This window comes from Patagioenas fasciata, chromosome 2, assembly GCF_037038585.1.
Source record: "Patagioenas fasciata isolate bPatFas1 chromosome 2, bPatFas1.hap1, whole genome shotgun sequence".
Taxonomy (NCBI): domain Eukaryota; kingdom Metazoa; phylum Chordata; class Aves; order Columbiformes; family Columbidae; genus Patagioenas; species Patagioenas fasciata.
In genome coordinates, this window is record NC_092521.1 from 6975361 (window position 1) to 6995224 (window position 19864).

A 19864-nucleotide genomic window follows, 5' to 3' on the forward strand; every position below is an offset into this window, starting at 1 on the left:
AAGAAAAAAAAAAAAAAGAAGTCCAAAGCCAGAAAATTACTTTATGATTCTGGACAGTAATCACAACTGTTATGAGTTTTCTACTGGTTTTGAGCAATTTTTGTAAGAGAAAGGTAGTGAACCAGAACAAGACTAGGCTTGCTTCAGAAGCCCAGGCTTTAGTAGACATGTAGCAACCCAATCTAGTTGAAGGTGTTCCTGCTCATTGCAGAGAGGTTGGACTAGATGACCTTTGAAGATCCCTTCCAACCCCAACTATTCTGGGATTCTGTGTACATTGTTTTCTCACTGGTTTCACTTCTGTAACTTATTTCAACATTGTTCATCTTTGCCAGGATCATAAAATTTGAGGGTGCCCTTTTGGTGCTGGGTTTCAGCCAGCAATTGAAAAGGGTGCTCCCTTTGCAGCAAGTACTGAAGCTTGGCAAAGAGAGAGATGAGACAACAAGATAGTGACTGGTTGCAGTTTGAAGCATTTTCAGCCCAGATGATAAAAAAACCCTCCACACTCTTAAAACCACAGGGTCTGCTTTTCAGTGTTGACATACACTTGGCATGTTTGTACAAGTCTTCATTTACCATTTCTTTATGCTTCAAGTTGGTGGCCAGGATATTTTCAGACACTGTAGCAAAGGGTGTGCTCAGTTGTGGAAAAAAACCATATTATTATCAGACCTGGTGCGGGGATTGCTCGCCACACTTGCAAACAAGAGAAATATGGTGTTCTAGATGTTTAGTTTTTCCCCATTACATATCATAATCCAAGCAACAAGCATGGAAATGATACAAAGAATTGTCCTGCATTCACATTGTATAACACAATGTGTATGTATAATTTCGTGCATGTGTCTTTGAGTATGCATGCACGTGTTGGGAATTATATGTCTTCTTTCAGTCTGTAATGAACATATTTTGAATAAGTGCCAGCCTCAGCCATGGGGTTTCTTGTCTTCCAGTATCTATGTTGTGTTGACTAAGGAATTCCTTCAATAGTAATATATCTTCATATCTTACTTTCAGTCTTTAAATACCCAGCTATTCCCTCTCCCTCCTGAGGACTGAAAAAGAAAATACTGTTTCTTATTAAATCGTTTAGCTACCTTTTTGTAGTGACAAAATGTTCTGGGCTGTCGGCAGGCAGAGAGGAATGAAGACAGGCTTCCCAACGTATAGCGTGTAAAACCTCCTGTGCACACTTCTTGCTGCAGTAAAATGTAATAATCCACTCCACTCAGCTGGAATTTTATGTGTTTCAAAATTCAAGAACTTCGTATATTTTAGAGTGAAAATCCCTGGGAAGAAGGAATGGGAATTACTTCATTGCTTTCAGCTGTTGACTGGGTATAGCAAGATTAAGAATTTAATTATGAATTTACCTAAAATTGAATTATATTTGGTACTTCAAATTCAAGACAGTTTCCTGGTATTTCAGCTCTCATATTTGCTGGTGAAATGTGTAGATCTATATTACCATATTTGTATGCTATGTTGACACAGTATCTAACATCTGAGCTAAACCTGAGCTTTCTTTACTGAAGTCTTGATTGAAGCATCAATAGTGGATTAATGGGTTTGAGGCTGATAGATCAGATGCAGTCCATGGCTGAATATTGAGTTCTTGCAACCAAAATAATAAACTGGAAGTGAAGAAGTCACATTTTTTTTTTTTTTTTTTTTTTTTTTCTGACTGATCAAACCAAGAGGCAGCATGAGAAGAAACTTATTTTCATTGGAGGCTGCCATAGCTCTGGAACAGCCTGCCCAGAGGTCTTGTGGAGTCTCCTCTGGAGATATTCAAAACCCACCTGGACACATTCCTGTGTGATCTGCTCTGGTGAACCTACTTTAGCAGGTGGGTTGGACTGGATGATCTCCAGAGGTCCCTTCCAACCCCAACCATTATGTGATTCTGTGATTTCACCAGGGTGGAGGGAGGATTTAGACATGGGAAAAGAAGGGAAAAAAAAACAACTGTTTTCTCATCCTGTAAAGAATCCCATTCATCCAGGTTGTGCCATATGTATGCAAGTCAACAAAAAACGTCAATTTTCAGGTGTACCAGAGTTGAAGGAGGATGATTTCTTTCATTTCTTGTTCCTGCAACTCAGACTGGGATAATGTTCACATATCTAGTAGCTGGCTATCATGGCTGGTTGCTCTTGGGATTTTGAAATGAATTACTAACAATGTTTCTGTCATTTAAAAAATTGTGTTCATATGTAAGAGAAAGGTTGAAAGGACTTGAGTCAGTCCCTCTAAAATCTTTAATTTTGGAACAGTACCTTTATTGTGTGACACCAGTTTGCCTCAGCCAGATGTGTGGCCTTCTGTCTCTCTTGTCCTGGCACTGTCCTTGTCCTAGGAAGTTATGTTTTTCTACCATGGTGATGAGAAAAGTAGAGAAGTATTCTGAGCTGAAAGTCAAGAGTGGAAGAAAAATAATTTTCTTGAAGTTTGATCATGTCATGTATTTTTGAACATATCTTTTTAGTATTTTGTGTTTATATTCAGTGAAGTTGTTGCTTATTGCAATCTTTCATGCAGCAACAGGATAAAATGAAATAAGACTTAAAAATTTAAAGGCTTCTATTGCAAAGCATCCAAAATTAGCAGAATTTTGCCAGGTATGGGGTTCGTCGTGGAGACATTTCCTTTTCCTTTTTAAATTTTTACTTCTTTTTTGTTTCCCATTGAGCCAAATGTTTGTTTGTTAAATCTGTAGATGACAATTAAAAATAAACAAACAATAATAATAACCAATCCAGCACCTCAGAACAAGGAAACAAAAAGATGGTCCTGCAATCCTGCTTGTAGATATTTTCTTACAGTAGAAGACTTTGAATCTTCTTACATTCCCAGCCTCATAGGCTACTCTGAAGTGCATTGCTCCAATTTGAGCTCAGTGGTAATATTATTGAAAGGGTGGCTGTAGATTATAGATCCAAGTTCATTAATAGGAGAATCATGGAAATGTCAGATGACACCTTGTGCATTTTTAATTTTATCCTTATCTTTCTCTAGTTCTAATAAAATAAAGACATTTTTCTTTGTCGTTTTTCTTTTCATAAAAAACAACAACAACAACAACAAACCACAAAAAAAACCAACAACAACAAAAAAACCCCAAACAACAACAACAACAAAAACAAAAACAACAAAATCATTGTGTTTAAATAAATGCTGCCCAACTAGGGCACAATGTAAGTAACTTACTAAGCAGAAATTTTTTATATCACAGGTCATGATTATATTGAAAGAAAAGATTTCACGTATTGGTGAGCCAAATGATATTAACTTTGTACAAGAAAAGACAAGTTCAACACTTTGCAGTTTGCGGTTCTTAGCACTCTAATGTCCAGTGATTACTGTTGATAGGACAACATCAGTACACTTAAAAATCCTGGTGGAATATTATTGCCTCCTGACCAAATCACAGGTGCTTTCAACTCTGGTAAATGAATAAATGCTTTATTGTAGAAATCTGAAGTTGCAGAGTATTCTCCTTAAAGCAGTAACAAAACACATTGCTGAATGACTTTAACAACTGTGGAAGCATACTAGTAAATGTATATGATAAAATTCTGAAAATTTGTCATGTGCAGGTACATACTAGTTGGAATGGAAATTTATGCACCATTCTGTTCTTCTGCACATACAGTCCTCTTGTATATGTTAGAGTTTATGTGACCACACATATGTTAGGCAGATAGGTACATGCCTGTTATAATGAACATAAGTTGCTGTGTTCTCTTTTGAAAATCGTATTTTTTTTCCTAAATGAGATTAATGGTGATACATTGACTGCACTAAAACAGCTAATTCATGGATGTGTTTATAGCAAATGCCAATTCAACTGACTAAATGACTTTGAATTACTAGTGGGAGATTTTTACAATAAAAGAACATAGCTTCTATTGTTCCCTCAATTTAGACTATGAAGCTAGACGAAAATCCATTGAAACGTTAATTTCTACCATGACTGCTGCTGGCTAACAGTTGTGTTGATGTCCTCTTAGCAACAGTGAATGGCTCCTAGAACGGCTATATTGGTATTGCAATCTTTTCCTGGCACAAAAATTATACAGCGGGATGGGAGTGAGTTCTGAATTGGTGGGTTGTTTCAAAAAAGAAAAAAAGGATGTACCACAGTATAATTTGTTTAATAGCTATTTGTAAAAGCAGATGTGCAGATAGTGTATTGAGCTAAATGAGGTGCTGGAAGGGTTAGGCATTTGCTTGCTTGGCACATGCATACTTCAGTAAAAGAAGACTTTCAGGCAGGCTCTATACAGTTGGTTTTCAGTAATTACTCGTTACTTAGATTATTAATGACTTGCTGGTTTTTAAGTACCGGGGTGCTTCATTTTAATGTGCTCTCTGGTGTGGGCATAGGGGTTGATTTCCAGACTAGTTGGGCTTTCACAAATTGCAGTTATTGTGAGCTGCAGGTGTTCAGAAGCTCTTCAAAGGAGAGGTAAGCAAAGAGACTTCAGACAAACTCTGATTTGCCTGCAGAGCTGTTGCAGCTGCAGCCTCCATGCCTCCCCTCACCTTTAGAGTTAAGTAACACTGAAGCTCAAGTGCCACTCATGAGATTTTGAAATTTTAAATCCTCTATTTGTGTGGTTTGATCACTGGAGAAGACTATCTGAAGACTGGAGAAGACTATCAGAAATGAATCTCCTGTTTCCCAGGAAAGAGCTTTGTTAGCGTTGTTGAGGGCTTTTCTGTTTTAGAATGGGTCTTTCTTGTTGTCCGATTTTGTATTTCAAAAATTAAACATTAACGACAATGTGGCTGGAATTGGTGTCCCTTGCACCCTCTCCAAATTCTTAAAGACAAATTTTCTCTGACTAATCAAGTTCTTAATTATTTGTACATATTGGAACACATCCACTGGGCAAAAATTGAGATGAGCCATCCTAGAATTTCTCCCTGATTACAGGACTGTGAAAATGATGACTACCAGGCTTGCCATTCTGGTTTGGGAAGATGGAATATATAAAGGTCAGCACTCTTCATCCTGGGAGTGACCTAGACCCCGGGATGAAGACTGACATTGATCTAATTTTCTTTTCCTTTTTTATGCAATAAGGCTCTTGTTTTCAATAAAACTGCCTTTGAGAAGATAAAAAAAAAATCCGCTAGTATTTTTAAAATAGTGATATGTTTTATATTTATTCTTATATGCATTTAGAGTGGGAAAGGATAGGGTGATAAGAGAAACATTTTCATTTGGGTTGATCTTTATATTACCCAACCAGCAACCTTATATCCTTTTCCAGTCATCTCATTCACCCTTCTTTAGAATCTTTCTCTTTGTTCATCTCTTTCACAACACAAACATTAGACACAAAATGTAAAAGCAGAAAGTTATTTAAGACTGGAGAAGCTTCTCAGACAGGGATGACCCTGTCTGACTATTAATTGTTCCACATATCGATATGGTGTATGAGAACAGGTATGTATTTAAGTTTACAACCCTGACAAACTTTTTCTCTAGTCTGCCTCATACCAATGTCATCAGGTCTTTCAGTTTCACTTCTTCCACTAGAACTTATACACCCAGCTTCATAACGTGGTTAACACGGGCAATATGAGGCAAGGAATGAGAATGGTGCCTTGGCTTGGGTGTCCTCCAGTCCATCACTTTTGTATCTTGACCCTTGGACCTCAAAGACCCCTGTGCTTCTTGTACCACCAGCCTACAGTGTTCATGTCCATCCTGGGCTCCTGTCCTCTCTTTCCTCTTCTCTCTGCATGTTTACTGCTTCAGTTACCCTTCTGCACTCAGGTCTGCAGAACTGCTAACCACAGAGAGATTCGGGTGGGTTGGTACAAGCTGTGAGTCGCACAGTCATGAGCAGCTCTGTGTAGGTGTTTGCCAGGGGCCTGCTATGAAAGCTCAGAGAACTGCAGAGCTTCCACCTACTTCCCTCTTGAGACAGTACCTCCAGACCATCTTGTTCGTCTGATTGTTCTCAGCTTGTAATCTCGACATTGCAGAGTCCTGGGGTATAAGGACAACAAGGAGGTGGACATGATAGCCTTTGTGTAACACTTGAAGACTTTTTTTTCTTACAGTTGTGACTGCTGAGTTATGCATGTAATTTTTGCTCTCAAGAAAGTGCCACAATAGCTCTGTTGATGACTCTCTTTACAGCTGATGAGTTTTTCTACAGTTGATGACATTTCTTTACACATACCAGCAAATATGGCACTTCATGGTACCCTTTCCCCTTAAATCATTCCTGTTGTAACAACAAAGATATGTACTCTCAAATGTCTTGATTTAGCTCTTCCTCTTTAGAAGGGATCATCCTTATGCTGTAGATTTACAGTCAGTCAGATTAAGCTGTCTGTCAGTATGGCAGAGTTGCAAAGGACTGCAAAACTTGGTCATATAATTAAAGACTAATTTGGGTTGGAAAGGGTGTCTGAAGATGATCTGGTCCATCCCCTGCCCAAAGCAGGGGCACCTCTGAAGGTTACCAAGTTGCAGAGGGTCATATCTGGTTCAGTTTTTAATATCTGCAGGGATGAAGATTCCATCACCTCTTTGGGCAAGTTCCCAGTGTGCAACCACCTACAGAGTGAAAAATATTTCCCTTACCCGTGATCATAATTTCCTTTGCTGCTACTTATGCCCATCATCATCTAAGTTAAATATTTTGGCTGATGTAAGCAACTCTGTCTTGTATCCTTGTTTATTTACGCACATTTCTCAGTGAATATTGCTGTTCCTTATTGCAAAAAAAAAAAGAGGACAGAACTTTGATGCTAGGGATTTGACCTGCCTGCTGTGTAAGCCCTGAGTGCTCTGAGTGAGACCTTTGTTAGGCTAAAATTGCACTGCATCTATAGCTTCCAGCAGCAGGTGCAGGTCTCTGGCTTTGCCCGTGTCAATCAGGACAACATAGAGGTCAGCACCATGAAGAATCACTTCAACTGCTGCATGTTCAGTCCTACCAGACCTACTCAGATAAGCAGAGACAGAAATAAGTGAGGAATGACTGCAGAGCTGAGTGAGAAGATGAGAAGACTTCCCTGTGAACAGTCAAGGTGGGAGTCCTTTAGCAGATAAAAGTGACTGGTTTTGAGGTGATGCTACAAATCTTGAACATTATGTTGCAGGTTTGGCCCTTCAAATGTGTAATTGAAGATAACTATATTGACTTCCCTCCATCTCCACTTGTTCAGGCTAGATGAGCATTTTGTCCTTAGTTTATTTTTGTTTTTATTTAGTGCCCATGGCACAGTGATATCACAGTTACTGTGCAGGGAGTGGAATGTGCTAAACAAATATCACAGATCAAGCTAGAGGAAAAAAAAGAAATGATGAAACATTTTCTTATCAGATAATGCTGCTTTTTTTACATGGATGTATTTATTGTGATGAAATTTTATTTTGAGGGGGGAAAAAATAAACAACAGAACTGAAACATACTGAAAAACATCAGCAATGCCAAAATCATTTGTTTAAAAAAAAAAATTAAAATTGGGTGTTAGAAGTTTCTTTTCAGTCCAAAACATCAGCAACAACAAATATTCTGTAAGTCTCAAAAAAAGAAGAATAAAAGAAGAGGAAGAAGATGAAAGAAGAAGAGAGACAACAACAACACAAAAAAGAAGAAGGAAATAATCTCTCTCCCAAGATTGTTCCACTGAAAGGCCATCATGGGAAACTTCAAAATTCAGTGTTGATTCTGATTCAAAATCCAGCCTTTAACTCTGAAGAAGTAGGTAAATTGCATTGTTTGGGATCTGGTCTGTGAAAAGGGTGGTCAGAGCAACTGCTTAGGGTCCTCATTCAGCCATGTGCTTCATCTGTTACTTTTTCTGCTTGCAGCTCTAAATTTACAGAGAAAATTGTGTCTGCAGGAAGGACTGACCAAATGTGTCTCCTTCCTGGGGATTTACCCCATGCTTTGTGATGTCATTGAAGGTCCTCTGAAATAATTTATTGTTTATACAAAGAATAATAGATGGATTTAAGATGACTTCTATGAGTCACCTAGACAAAAGCCCTGCTTAAAGCAGAGCCACCTTTAAAGTTAGGTCAGGTTGCTCCTTGTCCAGATGAACTTCGAGGATCTCCACAGATGGAGATCTCACAGCCTCTCTTGGCACCTGTTCAAATGTTTGATCAAATTACATACATATATGTATATTAATATTTCTGTTATTTGTTTGTTTATGAACTTCAGAATTAGAGCTGTATTTTTCATAGTTTTCTTTTAAATATTTGACTACTATTTTTTTTTCCTATTTTACCTTTGTGTAACAGAAGATAAATATTTCTGTATCCAATTGCATCTGGAATTTCAAGAAAAGAGCAAAATACTTGGAAAATATTTGGAAACAATTTCACCATTTCCTTTTTTTTTTTTTTACCTTTGTCTTCTTTCTTCTCTTAATCCAAGGTGTGGAATTTATCACTGAAAGAATTAAGTCTTCTGCAGAAAATATGTCCAGGTTAAATGTGTAAATAAAATAAATGCAAAGAAAAGACATCACTAATTCTTTCAGGTTGGGCAGTTATTAAAAAGCAAGACAGGTTAATATTTCTGTTTAAGTTTTGGAGTTTGTCTGAATGATAAAAAAAGGCAGAACTTTGCTAAAAAACAGTTGAATCCTTACTATTGGAAAGAAGGGCCTTGGCATCTCTTGGCATCTCATTGCAGGTTCTTAACAACTTTGGTAAATATTTAAAGTGTACTGTTTAAAAATAAATGCAGCATCTATCCCTGGTGAAATGAAATAATTGAGTCTCTAGGCACCACCATCATAATACAACTAATTAGAATAATATCAGAGAAATGCAGACCAAAGAATAAACTTCTAATACTGGCTCCATAGGGCATTATAATCCATTGGTCTATTTGAGGTGCTTTGATCTTTCCTCAGCTGCTGGTATCCAAACACCAAAGGAGACACCGAAAACAACAGGACTGAAGTTTTACATTGCAATCATCTTCCGTGTATCCCCCCTGCCCCGCTCCCCCCACCTTCATGAGTATTATGTACTTTCCATTGGAAATTTCATGTTCTTTTTTTATTAGTTTGGAAATTTGTTCCATTTTGCTTCCTTATACAAAAGCTCAAACCTCTCCAGATGTGGAAGATGCAATAGTTGTTGGTCCTACCCAGATGGGTACCATGGGTGTCAGTGTCACTGAGAGATGACTTGGGACAGGTGTGCACACACAGACACAGCTGGTGAAGTGTCTGAAGCACAAGTGTGATGGGAGTGGCTGAAGAACCTTGGGGGTTCAGCCTGGAGAACAGGAGCTGACAGGAGAGCTTCTGATCTCTGAACTGCCTGAAGGGAGGTTTGATCATGGAGGGTGTTGGTCTCTTCTCCCAAGTAGCAAGTGATAGGATAAGAGGGAATGGCCTCAGGTTTTGCCAGGGGAAGTTTAGATTGGATATTAGGAAACATTTTTTCACTGAAAGGGTTGTCAGATGTTGGAACAGGTTACCCAGGGCAGTGGTGGAGTCACCATCCTTGGAGGCATTTAAAAGACAAGTAGATGAGGTTCCCAGGGACATGGTTGAGTCCCAGTGTTAGATTAACAGTTGGGCTCAATAATCTCAAGGATCTTTTCCAGCCAAAATGGTTCTGTGATATCTTTCCTTTTCTTTTTCCAAAATGCCCTCAGTGTTGCCATACACATTTTGCATTGCTGGCTGAGGATACCCTTGGCTCAGTGCCCCACAATGAAGAGGAGAACCCTATCCTGCTCCACCATGGCAGCACTCCCCATAGACTTGCACTTTCAAGAAATTAGTTGCAGCAGAGAAAGCTCAAACGGGTAGCAGTGTCAACCTGCATTAAGCAAAGGGAGGACGTGCAGTGAGTTGCTACAAGAGCTCTATTTATCCTTTTGACTATAAAAATCCCACTGCTGTGGAGGATTACAATCCACTCCGATACTGGATTCTCCCCTCCCCCATTCTGTTTGGATTGCAAAGCTGTGCTAAGATCATTTTGTCTAAGCAAGAACTGGCTTGCAGTAAATAAAACAGTAAATACTTCATCTCAGCAGTCCAAGTGATGTCCCCCGTGCTGATTTCTTCTGTCTGTCCTATGGTATTTTGTGGAGATGTGGGTCTCTGCTCTCCCTGTAGCTGGAAAGAGTGAGAAGAGACTCCATCAGCAGAAAGGGCCCTCTGCTTCTCCAAACCTGTTGAAGCAGGATTTCTGCTTAAATTAAGCAGTTTTTCTTGTCTAAGATGAGTGCAGTTCTCTGGAGAGCTGTTGTCTTTCCCACTACTGGACTTCCAGTCTCACCTCTTGGCTTTTTTCTACTGTGGTACTGTTCCTGCTACACAGTCTGTTAAATACTGGCTGGGTAGTTGAGAGATAACTGAACGTTTGTTATAGCAAATGAGGCAATAAATGTCTGAGGTTATGACGGGCAGAAAAGTCAAGGTATTTATCAAATTGCCATGGGAAATAGCTTTGCCAAGCATTAAGTAATAAACTTTCAATTACCATTTTTATACTTCTACTGCAGAATGCTTCTCAGATCAGATTTGCTTTTATTGGTTCAAATAAGGTGAGAGGTGAAGTAATTTTGCTCTGTGAGCACAGAGGAAATGCATGTTCCTGTTTGTGTTTATGTACTCACATTTTCCTCTACAGTTCTCAGTTAGTCTCCTTTTTTTCCTTTTCATTGGTGTTCTCACTCATTTTTTAGCCTGAGGACTTTCCCCTACCACGGATTAACTGACCTACATGTTGATATTGTGGATTTTAGGACAATCCACTAAATAGCTCTTAGAAAGGTACTTACCTTTAGACTCAAAAAGATGACTACACTTTGTTGTTGTTGATATCAATGTAGTATCCTCCTCTGCCTGATAGGAACTTCCCAGCTGAATATTGGCTTCTCTGTCATCTTCCTTGTGGTATAAGAGAAGGATTTTCCCTTCTGCTGAAACCATCAGAAAACAAGCTGTGTTTAAAGTTTAACCTGTTCTTGATTTCAGTTAAAGTCAAGTCAAGCCCTGATGAATTTTTCTGTAGAAGCAGTATTTCTGTGTCAGCTGATAAGGAAAAATACCCAGGGAAGAAAATCCTCAAATCTTCAATAGTTAAATGAAACTAAGGCTCTAAAGTAGTTCCTTGGAACACAAAGAGATATTGAAAAGAATTGGGAAAAATTCTTGCAAGCAGTTAAATACTGAGCAAACAGAAAGGCAAATCAGAGTTAGGAAGCAGTAAGAAATCAGTAGTGAACAAGCTCAGAAATTTCCCATGTCATTGTATTGTATGCCATCAAGAGTAAGTAAGTACTTTAAATCATTTATATATATATTTTTTTTTTTTTTCTGAAAACGCACAGTGCAGCACAAGCAATCACAAACACAAAACAGTTTCTATAATGAAAAAGGCAAAGAGACTAGGCTGGAAAGATCTGTAAAGAGGATGGCTCCTTGCTTCTTCTGCCTTTCTTGGGTTCTAAAAATATGTTACAGGCCTAGAGAGATCTTTAGTTTCATCATTTATGAATGTGTTTATGGCATTCTCTGTTCAGCACTTTCTCCTGATCTGCTCTTAGCAAACATTTCACAGCCTACATGTAGTTAATGAATAAGGATGATAATGTAAGTTTACTTCCCAAGGGAATGTAGAGATGAAGCACTGCTGAAGTTCCCATATGATGGGTTTTGTAGAACTACTAAGTTTTAACACTGAGATATTTTCCTTACTATTAGGAATAGTAATGAAATACAGTGTTTTATACCAGAATCTTTACGCTTGAATCTTCTTAAGTTTGCTCAGAAGAGGCCACACATGGTCAGTTGCTACTGACACATCCCTGAATCCTTTTAGCTGAATCCCAAAATTTTCTGAAGTGTGGAAACAAATTTTTATCCTCTTCAGAGTTTATACTTTCCCCATCTTATTTTTATACAGCACTGTTGTAATTTTGAAGACCTGCTATATCTGGAATCAGCTCCAGCACCTGGTTGCTTAGCCAGCAGTTCACAAGCTAGCCTTGTAAAAAGAGACTCTTTGAAATCCTACTTGTTAAAAAGCAGGCTTCCTCACAAACTTTTCAGTGTACTGAATTCCCACTGAAATACAATGTGTTCTTTTATACCTCTGAAATAGCTGGTGATTTCAGAGGGAGTCTTTGATGTGCTGGTTCTGTAGAATTACAACCTTAACAGCTGTAACATCACTAAAAGCTTATTGCAGAGAAAGACCGTGTCGTAAATGAGTTGTTCAAAGATTGAAAGTTCCAGCTGCAGCTTGCTAACTGTGCCCACAGCTAAAAATTATACTCCCCACAAAAGTCCTACTCTCTCCACATTTATGGTTTTTCTTTTAAAATACTCAAATTTTAGAAAGTCTGAAAATAAAGGACACCAGCTAGGATTTTCGTTAGCTTCTAAAGTGATGGAGTTTCAGATGATGAGGTCCCTGACAGATGAATGACTGTAGTTAGGTCTCTGAAGGTTAGGGATGGTCAAACTCCTGTTTCCTCTGTCCCTCTCTGGGAATTTTTTGCCCTATCAGCCAAGGAGAGTAAAGGTGGAAGGTAGTTGAGATTCACTTCAGAGTTCAGTTTATTGATGAAATATTGATGAAAGTGGTCTCTTGCTAAATAAGTGTGTTGGAAACTCACAGCACACATACTTTCTGCAGCTTGTGCTACAGCAGACGAACTTCTGGTGGAAGGCTGGGAGTGACAGACAAGGAGTGATTTGAGCATCAAGACTAAAATTGCCAAACCAAAGCTAGAGATTTAAACGTAGGAGTTCCCAGGCAAGGCGTAAGATGGGGACATAGAACAGTAAATGAGTGTTGACTGTGTAAGCCATATATCTTCCCTCTGATCCTTAGGCTGCTTCCTTGAGTCCCCAAAACTTCTCCTTTCACAGCCTTTGAAACCAGTATTTTGAGTTTGGAGTCAACACACTCCTAGACACTGCATTTGGGGTGCAGTTTACTCTTTACCATATGCTTTAAGCATGTCCTGAAGATGACTTCTCTACTGAGCTGCTCAAGGGATCTCATCAAAAAGATGTACATGAAGCTACCCTGTCCTGTTAATTTGGGAAATGGGAACGAAGCTGCTCAATCCAACCAAATTTATGTCAGTTGGGCCTTATACAGAATTGTGGGTACCAATTGATGGCAAAAACCCTGGATAGGGTGGAAGAAGGACAACTAGAAAACTCGTTCCTGACCTCAGTTTTGGTGTAGTAGGGCTATAAATATCCAAATCCTTTTGTGCTTCTGAATTTTAAATGTTTGAAAAATTAAGGCATTTTGTTATGCCTAAAAAAAACCCAAACCAAACATGAAAATCAAATTGGAGTTTTTATGCAGAAGATTCTATGGGCACAGCAATCTGAATGGAAAAGAAGTTGAATGAGGTTGATTTTTGTTCAAAAGGGGTTGTTTCACATTTAAATCAATGTTTTTCTAAGTTCCAAGGGTTATTTACGTATTGTTACTCTGTCTGTGGGGCTTATTACAATGAGTGTCTCATCTCAACCTGGTGCTCTTGGAATACAAATTACAATCTTATCACAGAAATACAAACCTAAAGGAAGTAAGTGGAAGTTTAAAAATTATTATCCAAAAGTGATTTCTGCCCTTTTCTTCATCTATATGTCTAATAATGAATCCATAAAATATTTTAAAATCTAGTGGTTAATTTTATAACAGTTTTGATCTTTTTTCTTCTTAATGCTGCTCTAAAGATTTGACTAAGGAAAGTGTATGCTCTGTTTCAGAGCACAATTCCAAATTTTCCTGGAGCTGAAAGGTTCAATAATAAATTCTAGCTCAAACTGTGAATCTTATGATGCTTTTCTAAATGAGATCCAGCATTACGTTAGGGGTATTTTTATCCCTCTGACACAGAAATCATCTTTTTCAGAAGCCTCGGCTGCAGAAATAATGGTTTATTATACAAGAACAGAAGAGGGCAAGATATTTTAAACATATAGTGGGAAATATCCTCCCACAATGTAAGTAGACAAAAAAACCCTCTCGATCTCAATCAAACTATACTGATAATCACTGGCTGAGCACCTGACTATGATGAGAAATAGTCCAGATGTCATGTTGTTCAGATTCCATGCTGTTTGATATTTAATGTTCTTTGTACATTATCAACCCACAATCCCATTCAGCTTGACAGATTCGTGAGAATGCTTTTTTGTAATTTTCTGAGTCGTTTGTGTCTCCTGATCTTAAAAGTGGCATTTAGTCATATGGAAAAAAATTTGAAAATGGCCATTTTACTGCTTTGGATGGGAGCAGGACCTTTTCTGGAGAAAGTTTTCTCAATGACCACATTTTGAATGTTTCATACATGAGCTGCAGAGTTTAAGTTATTTTTTACTTTTACAGACACAGACTTCTTTTTTTTTTTTTTTTTTTCTGTCTTAACATGTTCATGAAATAAGATTATGTGTAATGAGTGGATCTCAGTAGAATCACATCTTATGGCTTAGTATATCCTTTGACCACGCAAGCAGAAATAAGGTTCTTTCACTATCCTGAAAAACAAACAAACAAAAAACCAATTGCCAAACAAGTTATTTTAAGCTGTTCTATCTAAAGGAGAGACAACTGGAAAGAGGGGTAAATGTCAAAGTCTACATTGTGCCAGAAGGTTGCACAGTGTTAGATGTGTTATTTAGCCTGCAAAGATTTTACTTCCACAATACTGAAGTTGCTTTTGCATTTAACTTAGTATCAAAGTTGACTTGTAGTTTCAGATGCTCAACATCACATTTCTGTGAGAATTAGCATCACTAAAATAATAGTCTTTTGTGCTCTCTAATGTAAACAATGTTGCCATTGATGAAGTCTTAATAGTGATCTCAGATGCAGCTTCGGAGTAAGAAGATGAATATAGTGGCTCCTATTTTCTCATTTTTCTGCTATCCCCGAAATGGTGTTTAACACTTACAGATAGACTTCAGAGCTATTCTGTTGACACTAGTGTGACCGGAATTGGACCCAACATCACTACTCTTATTGCAATCAGTATATTCCAGGAATCACTGGGCTATTACTCAGTGTATGATGTTGTCTTTGCTGCCAAGATTTTCTCTCAGAAGACACACAGATGGTGTATTTCTGCATATAAACACAAAGTAAAAAGTGCTGGAGCAGCCTAAAATGTGCTCAATCTGCAAGAGTTGTGTCCTGCAAACAGGACTCAGTGACTAAGCCAACACTGACTCTCCTTTGCAGGATCAGAGTGAGATTCTAAACCAGGTGAAATGTATAAGCTGGACCAGGACTGATTTTATTACCTGGCAGCCTGTATGTTGCTTAGCTGCCATAAAGCATGAAATGCACACCAGGGAAATGCTTTTTCATTGTAAGTCTCTGCTGTCAGGATATAAAGGAAACACAACTGCTTTTTTTTCCTTATGACAGAAGTTGTAAATAGCTTGGGTTGCCTGTCTTCATCTGCTTCATAGTGACATTTATGCAAATTCAGAAGAACAGAACATTTCACAACTAGCTATTTATGGCCTGATGAATTCATGTGCCTGCCATAGTTGTGTGTTCTGTATTTTTTTCCTAATTTTCAGCGCTGCGTGAGAATTACATTTCATGGGTGTCTGGCTGCTAATAGGAGGATGAAATCAGAAATCCACAGTGAATGTTTATTCAATACAGCAAGTTCAAGATTATGATTAAAACTGCAAGACTTTGCCCCTTGATATCCCATGTTTTTCAGATTTTAAGCTTTTTTTTTTTTTTTTTTTTTTAATGGAGGGACCTTCTGAGGCATTAAAAACTGATGATGATGAGTTGGAGAAAATAAGCCTTTATATTTTCTTGCCCAAAATGACAGGCTATCACTTCTGTGGAAGAAGTGACTTGCTGCTTTTTTACTTTATACTAACAATAATTCACATTTCTTCAACACAGAGGAGCACTAAAGTGCTCCCCTGCATACATATATTTAATTTCTTTCCATGAGATGAAGAAAGTAGTTATCTTATAGCATCAAAACTGGAAACAGGTGTGATATAGAGAGTATGGTAGAGGAAAATTTATTAGCCAGAAAATGTAATACCCTGTATTGCAAGTTAGGTGAAGGGCAATGCATTTTTTACATGTGAATGGACAGGACATAGTTTCATAGTACAATTCCTGTTGCATCTAGGGTCTTTTTGTTATTGTTCAATCTTTTCCTTTCCATGAAGTCATTAGATATCAGTAAAATATAAAGAAGATAAGCAGACAAAATTCCATTTAAAATTACTGAGAGTGATTATTCTGATGTTCATACACAAAGTCCATATATCAAAGTTTTGGATGAATTTTTTAATCTTGTGATGTATTTTTCTTTTTGAGGTATGCAGTCTGTGGGTTAAAGTTTCATTTAGATCCCTAGCAGTAGTTTTTTGTCAGACATGTATATAATTGAAAAATCTGTTTCCTTTAAGGGATTTCTTTTGAGTTGTATTTTGGAGAGCAGTGAAATCTAGAAATTTAAAATTCAGAGTTTCAAATGCACCTTAGATGTCCAAAGATATGTGTGGATGTCTAGCAATATTTCTGAGAGTTAGGTATCTAGTTCTCGATCAATATCCACTTTTTCAGAAGTGGGATTTTTAATCTGTCTTTAAGAAGAGTATGCCAGAGATAAGCACCAAGGTTTCCCTGCTAATCTGTGATGAGAAAGGGTGTGACTCATTTCAGTGTAAAATAGATGTAGAAAAATGGGTCAGAGGAGTATCTTTCTAAAGGTGTCTATTTTTTTTTCTCTTTGCTAGACAAGCAGCCCATATGTGGAGACAGACAATGTATATACCTAAAAGAAGTGAGATGAATTTCAGTTTTAGAATGGGATGCATTCCCGCATCGAGGCACGTACATTTAGTCGTTAGGGCACACTTTGTTTAAAAGTCCAAGTGTTTAAGCTTCTATTACAGACAACAGAGATGCAACTACCAGAGGCTGAATTATTTTAGCTGGGTGATTGTTTCAGACTAAGTTAAATCACTTTCTAGGCTTGATTTGTTTGTAGACTTTAGAGGCAAGATTCAGTTGCCTTGCCATAAGTGTGTGATGCCATTTGAGATGCTTTAGGATGTCTCATCTGGTATTCAGCTGCTGTTTCAAAGGAAACAGGATTCTCCTATGTCATGGGTAAACTGCTATTTGTGAACAGAAGTCTTATTTTGTGCCTTAGGGGGTATAAAATGGCACTAGATCTCTATGTTTAGGCATCGGAATTTTTCCCTAGGTGTCTAATTGCTGTTGAAAGTAGAGCTTTAATATGTTTGTATCTGGTGTCAGGGGTGAAAATAGTAGTTGTTTGGCATTCTGAAGGCACATTTGAGTCTGCGAGGTGTCCAAAATTACCCTTTTCCTGAAGTATCTCACATAGATATAAATATTTGCAGGGGTCAAAATAAGTGGCAAAAATGCCATTGCTTCTAGAAAGGCAATAAAATGATCTTGGAGGCTTTCTGTTCATTGTATCTTGTTGATTTGCAGATGAAATTTTATGTATTTGCTTGCACAACAAGTTTGTGTCTAAAATTCAGCATGAGATACAAACATGAAGCTGCTTTCACCCCTGCAGGTCCATCATCACTTCTATTATAAGGTCTGGGAACAAAATTACGTTTCTGGCAAAAGCTATGCAGAACTTTTAAATCAGCTAGACCCTATGCAACAAAGGTAAAATGAGGTCATAAGAAATCCAATAAATTTGCTAGGCTTTGCTCATGTGCTGTTCAGCCGCATAGAGCTCTGAGTGCATTGTAACTTCTCCTGATTATTTTATTTCTAATAAAAAAGTTAAAAATAATAGGGATAAGCATTTGATTGTGGGACACCAGGAATGATTCATCTGCTACCAAAGATCAGGCTATGAAAACCTCACAGGAACATTTGTGCTACATACGCCTGCTCTGAACAGGGACCTTCACATGATGGGGACTTTTATTTAGATATTCATGTACCTATTTTTGCTTGTAAATTCATGGTTAATGACCTTCTCTTGACTTCAGTTTCATGCACATCTCATTTTCTTGTTTGGAGACTGAGGACAAACTTTCTGCTTGTTTTAATATAGATGACTGATCTGAGCCCGACAGTCATGTCACTTCTTTCTCCAGAAGCTGTTAGTGATTCTTCTAAGCCAAGTCTTCATTCTTAAAAGACCTTGAATGTTCCCTGTGAGGTATGTAAATACAAGGAACTCAAAAGTTCTGCAGGGTCAGGATTTGGACGCTAGTCCTTTAGGCTTAGGAAATACTGTTAATAATTTTGGGGATGACACTTTATTTCAAACCAGTAAGAAGCAAATGACCCACTGTGTCAGTGGAAATCAGAATAGTTTTTCCTTTCTGATTGGCATTACACTCAAAAATTGGGTTGTGTCTCATCCTTGTTTGATGAAGATTCCTGCTCATAATAAAAATTGATTAATCTAAAATGCTGTCCTAGTTTCTGCTTGGGCAATGAAATTTCTTCTACTCATTCATAACTTCTCTGGTTTTCCTAGGTGTTTTATTCCTGCTGAATTCCTGGAGTGGAGTACATGAAGTTGTTTTGTTTTGGTTCTTAGCTCAGGAGCTTGATGTGGGATTGTGCATTTGCACTAGTTGTTCAAGATATTTGTGATGATATATATTTTCATCAAGATATTCTTGTTCCTGGGATTGCATTCCATTATCGAAATGGGATTAAAATAATTTACATGACACCTTTTCTGTCTGTAATTTGGTCACAGTGAGTATATAGTGTCGGGTGCATTGCTTCATTTTGCTGAAATTATCAGACACAATATGAAAAGGCCTAGAAGGAAACACTGCACAAACCTTATGAGGATCAACTGAGGGCACAGGGACTTTTTAGGCTGGAGAAAAGCAGACTGAGAGGAGACCTTTTAGTTCTCTACAACCTCCTGAAAAGAAATTATAGTAAGGTGGATGTTGGTCTCTTTTCCCAGGTAACAAGTGATTGGATGAAAGGAAATGGCCTGAAGTTATGCCAGGGGAGGTTTAGCTTAGATATTTGGAAAAAATTCTTCACCAAAAGGGTTGTAATGCATTGGAACAGGGTGCCCAGGCCAGTGGTTGAGTTACTATCCCTGGAGGTGCTTAAAAGACGGGTAGAAATGGTTCCTGGGGACATGGTTTAGTTGTGGACTTGGCTGTGTTAGGTTAACAGTTGGACTTGATCATCTTAAAGGTCTTTTCCAGTCTAAATGATTCTATGGTTCTATGATTTTGCTTTCATTTTTTTTTCAGAGACAGTTACACCTTTTCATCTATTTATTCTGAAAATTTATGAAAATATGCAGCTGGACCAATGTTACCAGATAGTATCTTCGTAACATGTATTTTTACTGGATGCATATCTAATGTACTAAAGACACGAGAAAGAGCAGTAATAAACTTTCTGTCCTTACTGAAACGACAATGCAGGACTTCAGAGTGGGAAAGGCATGTACCTGGGACAATTCTCCCATAATTTCCAAATTTGCAACTTTTTTATTGGGAAGAGTTCCTGTGTGGTGTCCTGGAATCTTTTCCCATGTTATGGTCATTTGAGTATCAGTATTTATATGGGAAGTGTTGGAGTTTCCACAAAACTACAGTATTTAGTGTGTTCACAGTCTGGTTCTGGTTTCCAATTGAAATTGTGTGTCTGCATTACCTAAACCAACAAGAATTAAATAGACGTCTCAGGCAACTATCTGTAAGCCATCGCAAACTAGTAAAAGCAGTCGTCACTGATGCATCTTAAAACACCCTGTACCCAAAACACACTTAGTTCTGCTATATGTCAACAATCAAGAACACCAATGAAATGTTCCCTGTGTTTTCTCAGTATTTCTGCAATATGCCA

At 37.9% G+C, this 19864-nt stretch overlaps 1 protein-coding gene and 1 long non-coding RNA gene across 2 annotated transcripts in view; one reads left to right on the forward strand and one right to left on the reverse strand.

Moving 5' to 3' along the window:
• Positions 1–19864, forward strand: part of FAM135B (family with sequence similarity 135 member B) — a 209871-nt gene that overhangs the window by 29159 nt on the left and 160848 nt on the right. The window lies entirely within an intron of this gene.
• On the reverse strand, positions 1130–10918 carry LOC139827330 (uncharacterized). The gene is made up of 3 exons (XR_011737844.1): positions 10800–10918; positions 2283–2414; positions 1130–1292 (listed from the first exon to the last, which is right to left on the reverse strand). It is a non-coding gene; the product is annotated as an uncharacterized lncRNA (long non-coding RNA).